The sequence below is a fragment of the Silurus meridionalis genome, chromosome 15, assembly GCF_014805685.1.
Source record: "Silurus meridionalis isolate SWU-2019-XX chromosome 15, ASM1480568v1, whole genome shotgun sequence".
NCBI classification, from domain to species: Eukaryota; Metazoa; Chordata; class Actinopteri; order Siluriformes; family Siluridae; genus Silurus; species Silurus meridionalis.
The window spans coordinates 760,001-767,500 of record NC_060898.1 but is presented as its reverse complement, the minus strand read 5'-3'; the positions used below and the strand labels follow the sequence as shown (position 1 = coordinate 767,500).

The following is a 7,500-nucleotide window of genomic DNA, read 5'->3' as shown; positions in this document are numbered from 1 at the left end:
GGGGTGGAGGGAGAAGAATGAGAAACAGAAGAAGAGGAGGGAGAAGCGGAGCTCCGGTTACACCGAGCATCAGGCTTTAAAGTCCGTGATTAAACCCTTCCGAGAGCCGCTGCTTCCACCACCGTCACCACCGCCGCTACCGCCCGCCTGTCTCTCTGTCTCTGTCTCTCTCTGTCTGTCTCAACACGAAAGCGGTCACGCGCTCACTGTTCCCACCGTCACGGGCGGCTCGCGCCCCGGTCTCCGCACCGCTCGCGCACAAAATAAAGTGATGAGGAGGAGGGGGAGGGGGGGAAGAGAAAAGCTCCAGACAGGCCACGCCCCTTTCCCAGCAGAGTGGGCTTTATTCTTTTCTTTCGCTCTCCATGACCACACCCCTCGATTTGTCTGACTCGCTCTGATTGGTCCGTGAAAGAAAACTGCTGCACGTGAAAATATCCTCCGTGTGGTTATTGGTTTATCGGTCAGCGCTCGATTGATAAAAAAAAAAGTGCTTCTAAAAGCGTCCTGATTGGTCAGCGTCCGATGTCCGGCGCGCGTGAGTGGCCCCACGAAGCGCCGTGATTGATTGGTCAGCGCTTCAAGTCCAGCGCTCGTGAGAGACTTCTGGAAGCAGCTCTGAAGTACCGTTCAGTCCGAGACTGACTCCGGTATACCGGTACACTGAAACCCCCCCATTATACTGTGTTTTATAGGATCGAGTAGATTTAAAGCTTATATACAGAGCACTAATTTAAATTTACATACAACATAAAGGTGTGTTTCCACTTCCATGTCTGTATTATAAGTAAATAAATATAAATGCAGATTGTGTGTGTTTTTCAAAACATTGTGTCGTTGATCCAAAATGTATTTGAGGTTAATTACAAGTATTTATTTTAATGTAGTTATTTTAATTATTTCACTGAAAGTTGTATTCTGCATATAAGCATGTTTGTGACTTATACAAATATTAAATCTTAAATATGATTAGTAAAAAACTATAGATCAATCAAATCAATCAATTCACAAGCAATAAATAAAATATACAAGATATTATTTTCACCTAAACTTCACACACACACACACACACACACACACACACACACACACACACACACACACAGTGTGGATATTATTAGGACACTAAAACAGATTATGTAGTTTCTTATGTATGTAATTATTAAAATGTTCATTTGCAAGAATAATTTCATCTGGGCTCCTAACAGACTTTATTTAATGATATAATGGAGTTAAAAGCATTATAAAGCAATTAATAGCAATTAATGAATGCTAGACTGAAAAAAACGCTGCATTTGCAGATTAATTAATACCATGTGCAATATTCTGATAAACTATTCTTTTCTTCATCGTCATCTTCTCCACATCAATCCAAGCTTTCTAACAATTCCTAATTTGAGTGACATCCATGATGGTCGCCCACAAACTGTTCCAGCGTTCAGGTACACGGTGAAGCTCTGTTTATGTTTCTAAATAACAGGAAGTCCCACTGTGTCCTTCAACAAGTCTGTGTGATTTTACTTTGGGTTCTTCTCACACACACACACACACACACACACACACACACACACACACACAAATATAGACACGACCAGAAAGTTCTAGATAACAATAATTCCCATGCTTGGCTGAATATTGGGAGTAATAGATAACAGAAGGTCCTTATTCAGGAAGTTTGAGGTACATTAAGATCTCCACAACGACTGCATGCTATGAGTCAGAGGGCTGCAGATTAAAGATGTTCCTCAGGTCACTGTGGAGCTTTTTCCAGGTTCTAAAGGTCCTTTATTTTGCACTTGTGTCCTATGTGTCTGAAACATCACAGAAACGTGTGATTTCACTGGTCTGAGTGAGACACACGTTTATTTGCAATTAGTCACATTAGCTTTGTAGCTCTGGTGCAAACCCAGAGCATGTGGAAATGCTGACTCGGCGTTTACTTTTTTTTAACCTAGAAGTCTCTGACGGCTCGTCTCTGAAACACAGCGAGTTCACCTCGAGGTGACGGAGACTGGAAACACACGTGTTACGAAATCAACATAACAGCTTTGTAATTGGGTCGTTTGAGTAGCGTAAAAGTGCTCACACACACACACACACACACACACCCACACACACTTATATACACACACACACACACACACACACACACACACACACACTCACTACACACACACACACACACACACACACACACACACACACACACACACACACGTCTTCTCTGAAAGTTTTGGCTGCTCTACTTTGCACATCTGGTGTGTGTTATGTGTGGGCTGAGCCACTGCCGGTAAGAGCCGCGACTGAAAACACAACCATGGAGCCAAGGAATGCAGCAGGGGGGAGGAGGGGACACACAGCTAGCAGGAAAAGCAGTGTGTGTGTGTGTGTGTGTGTGTGTGTGCATATATGAGATGTGTGTTGAAGCATATGTGTGTTTATATGTAGCAGTGTGTGTAACTGTAAAGGACAGATTTCATATGCAAGTGTGTGGGTGTTTGAGAGTGTGTATGTGTGTGTTTAAGAGTGTATGTGTGTTTGAGAGTGTGTATGTGTGTGTTTGAAAGTGTGTGTGTGTTTGAGGTGTGCATGTGTGTGTTTGAGAGTGTGCATGTTTGTGTTTGAGAGTGTATGTGTGTGTTTGAAAGTGTATGTGTGTTTAAGAGTGTATGTGTGTTTGAGAGTGTGCATGTGTGTGTTTAAAAGTGTGTATGTGTGTGTTTGAGAGTGTGTATGTGTGTGTTTAAGAGTGTATGTGTGTTTGAGTGTGTATGTGTGTGTTGAAAGTGTGTGTGTGTGTGTTTGAGGTGTGCATGTGTGTGTTGAGAGTGTGTATGTGTGTGTTTGAGTGTGTATGTGTGTGTGTTTGAGGTGTGCATGTGTGTTTGAAAGTGTGTGTGTGTGTGTTTAAGAGTGTGCATGTGTGTGTTTGAGAGTGTGCATGTGTGTTTAAAAGTGTGTATGTGTGTGTGTGTGTTTGTGCATATATGAGATGTGTGTTGAAGCATATGTGTGTTTATATGTAGCAGTGTGTGTGACTGTAAAGTGTGTGTGTATTCATGTATGAGACTGTGTGCACAAGTGTTAAAATGTAAAAGCATGTGTGTGCAGATGTTAGAGTATATCTGTGTGTGTGTTTGTGTGTGTGCTTGTATGTGTTTATGAGATATGTGTGCAAGTGTGTATTTTTGTATACATTTATATATGAGACGTGTTTGCAAGGGCATGTGTGTAACTGTAAAGGTCTGTGTCAATGTGCATGAGTGTGTATATACATTAATATATTTGATATATTATTTTTTACACTATGTTTGCATGTGTGTGTGTGTGTGTGTGTGTGTGTGTGTGTCTGAAGTGGTATTTTAGATGTGGGTGAGTGTGTGTATATTATAGTGTGTCAGTGTTATGGGGTTTATGTATGTGTGTATGGTCCAAAGAAAACATAAAAAAACAAAGGGCGTGGCCTAATATTCTAATGGGATCTTTTGTCTGTTTAGGACACATCAGATTCTTTTTATGTCTTTCTCTGGAGTTCCTCCAAGAACAGAAAGTTCTGGGTTCCTTTACTCAGGACCACTTATGCTCCAGAAGTCTACGTTTTTCACTTTTAGGGAGGCAACACTGGAAGATAAGTCCCACAGTATCTTCTCTTCAGAGGAACATGAGGAACAATGTAGGGAGATAAATGTGTGATGTCATTATATCAGAGATGCTGACTCATAGCAGCATGACTCATGTGTAGAACCCAAACTCTGCTGAGTCACCTGAAGGCCATCCCAGGGTTTTCCCAAATCCAGAAGCTAAGTTCAGTCATTGTGTCACATTTAGTAACAATAACGAACATTTTGTGTTTCTGATTCTGTGTTTTGTTTTTTGTTGTGTCCTACAAGCTCTGCCTCTGCTGCTCTGCGGTGCATGATGGGATAGGATTAGATGGGACAGCTTATTTTGATCTCTGCGCTGGATTCTTTACATACACGCACATACACAAGCACACACACACACACAAACACACACACACACACACACACACACACACACACACACACACACAAGGATTCCGGCATCGTAATGTCATCTCTGCCTCGCTTCATGTCTGCATTCCTCCCTTTCTCAAGGATAAGCAACGGGAGTATTCTCCTACACAGACAAACACACACACACACAGACACACACACACAGACACACACACACACAAGCCTGGAAATGAGGCTGATCTAATTAACAGGACTGCTATTATCCTAGCCGATTGCTAGCATTGCTGGCGTTGCTAAGCATCCATACTAATCAAATGAGCGGGTGATGTCATTAAGTGAGTCAGTGTCCGGTTTTACAGTAAAATGAAGCAGCATTTAAATGGATTCAAGTGAAAAAAAAGATAAAGCAGACATCTTGTAATAATCTCTTCATCCTAAACAAGTCTGATCAGCAGAGACGAGGTCGGTTTATTATTATTAGACGCTTATTAAATGTTTTTAATGGAAGGAGTCTCCAGTGTCAGTAGTTTGTCATGAAGAAACATCAGTAGAATAAAAGGAATGAAACACAGGGATGTGCTGTGAACATTACGCCGTGAATTCATGGCATAAAGTCTGTAAGAAAACATTTTCCTGGTGTTCAGTGTAATCCACTTCAGCAGATCCAGTGCTTTGAGTGTTTTAGTTACAGTTACAGTGACGTTTTTTTTGCCTTTATCTTTCCCCTATGAGGTCGCTTTGCAGATGTTGTGAGGAATTTGGAGAGCAATGGGAACTGGGCATTCAGGTAGCGTTTCTGAGGAAAACCCCTCCCTGTAATCTGCCTTTAGATCAGCGTGGCGTTAGAGCCAGGCACGGTGGGGATCTCCCACAAGAGAGAGAAAAATCATTCAGTTCCTCTATCATTCCTTAGAGGCTAAAGGTCTGGAAAAAACTAAATAATCACAAGTCTTTCTGTTTTTGGAAAGAATTAAATAAACAGAATAACAAATAACAGCAACAAACAGAATGGAATTAATCCTGCACTAATAGCGTATAGTAATTAGTGCAGGACAGTGAGCTGAGATAATGGAGCATTCACACTGAGATCAAGATCACAATGGGCTTTTAGAGATCTGACCTGAAAGTGACAGATATCATGCAGCAGGAGGCTGTTTTTTATCTCTAATAAACCTAAAAGCCCTGATCTGTTCTTCAAACGGAGCTGAAAGAGAAGCCGGTAGAGACAAATAGAGGAATCTGTTCACCTACAGAGAAAAGACTGAGTAACAGTAAAGTCCACAAACTCAGGAAACAAAAGTCTCTCTGAGAGCTTCCTGACATTCCAGATTTCCTTATTGTCCCTCATTATTATCTCAAAGTTTTATTATCTCATTTTGATATATTATGTTTTATATTCTCAGACTACTCTACTGTTTATAATCATTCATTTGATCTCATTCATTAATTATTCAATTAACTTATATCTCATACTTATACACTGTACTCTTCTGTAAATATATTATCTCATACTGTTTTTTTATCTCATATTTAAATATTCTCATACAAATATAACATTATTAATACATAATCTAATACCGATCTTTTATCTCATATTCATTTCACTTGTCTCAAAGTTCTCTTTCAATGGATCAGAAGAGTTATCAAACTCACTGGTTATATTATCACATACTCATAAATTATCTCATATTGATCTCATACTAGGATATTATCTCATATTGATATCACATATTTATATATTAGTTCTACATGACTGATATATTGCATAGTTAATGTAAAATCTAATACTGTAATATTCTGATATTCAGCACACCTATCTCATATTTCTGTCTGATTCTAATATACTATCTCGAATTTCACTACATCCATGAAGCTTTGATCTTTCTACATGGATTAAACACTCGGTTATTATTCAACAATCTATTAATACATTTATTTTATCTTTATTGTTATTATCACTTCTTTTGAGGCAGAACTCAGAAACCCCTGTCAGACTTCCCAAATAAAACCCCCACAAAGACGCTCCAGATCTGACAGTTCTGCTTCCTCCCTAATGAAGGTTATTGTTTGTTCTTTTTAAGCACTCTAATCATCTGCAATTTGGCAAAACAAAACACGTCAGCGCTCCATCATCCGTCCTGCATCCACTCAGTATCGATCAGCAGAATCATCAAATTCACTTTCAGTCCCTGGCATGGATTCTCTTCATTCTCTAATATTAGATCATTATGCGTCTTGAGGCCAGTGTGCCCAAACAGGAAGTGTGTTTTTACAGAGATTTACCCGAGTCTGCAAATTCTCATCTGACTGAAGAACCAAAGAGGAACACACCAAGGTTCTGTAAATATGGACTAAACCCTGGCCATGTCAAAGCACTGTAAAAAAACCAACAACCTTTAGAGGGTGCCAATACTTTTGAGTGGTACCATAGATCAGGTACTATTTATACATTAGCTTTTATGAGTTTTTGTCATTTAATCCATGTTTCACAAAATCAAACGCCAGAACTGAAAAGTCACATGACCAAAGTTGCTCATCTTAAGATCCAGACACCATCATTAGAGCTGTTTTTCAGTAAAAATCAGAACAGAGATACAGTAAGTGTGTGAAGATTAAAGTAGCGTAGCATAACGTAGCATAGTGTCTCACCATACCAGATCATCTAAAATGGACAGATGGACGTCCAGCATAAACATTCTGATGGGCTGAGCGAGGGCTTTCTGCAAACTGAACACCGGCTTCATCTCCATTCCTCCACTCACTTCACTTCATCCTTAATGTCTCACGTGTGCTGTGATTTATCCTCCCTCTGTCTGTCCTTCTTCTCCTCTTTCTCTCAAAAATTAAAAAGCAAACGAGTCTATTAGGCTTTACTTCTCCCTCTTTCTCTCGCTCTCTCACCTTGCTATTACTGTAACAGGTGGCAAGCTGAGGCTCGCCTAGCGCACCATAACACACACACACACACACACACACACAGAAAGAGAAACACCCTTCATGAATACATAGTTTCCAGGAATGCAGAGGTGTGGAAAGAAGCAGGTATTCATAACTGATACCCACACAGATGCACGCATGTGCACACACACACACACACACACACACACACACACAAAGTGTATGTGGGAACACAGACACAATTCAACAACAGACAGACAGATAGACATTTTTGTTACTATTTTATGAGTTTGTACTTTATGTTTTTGTAGTCTAACTGTGTTTGTGTGTTTGTGTGTTTGTGTTTGTTAATTTGCCCCAAACCCTGATGTAAACACAGAACAGAAATAGAGGTCAGATTTCTGTTTACATTCCAGATCTCCAGCCTTTACCCGTTAACATTTAGCTTTTTTATTTACATGAAAACTTCCTCTTTTTTTTTCACCCTCACAAAACGATGGTTTATGATTATAACACATGAGAAAGCAACGTCACTCCATTTGAAGCCTAGCATACACTGCTTTGAAATATGCTACGCGCTTCAGAAGACGTGTGACTGAGGAAAGTAGAATCTCTGAGTAAATCT

General features: G+C 40.0%; 1 protein-coding gene across 1 annotated transcript in view; it reads right to left on the bottom strand.

Moving 5' to 3' along the window:
* The window catches only part of LOC124397884 (ral guanine nucleotide dissociation stimulator-like), a 23,273-nt gene extending 22,535 nt beyond the window's left edge, over nucleotides 1–738 (bottom strand). The window contains 1 exon segment of the mRNA XM_046867745.1: nucleotides 1–738. This exon segment is cut by the window's left edge and continues 138 nt beyond it. The gene's annotated coding sequence lies outside the window, so the exon portion shown is untranslated.
* Between the last annotated feature and the right edge of the window lie 6,762 nt (nucleotides 739–7,500).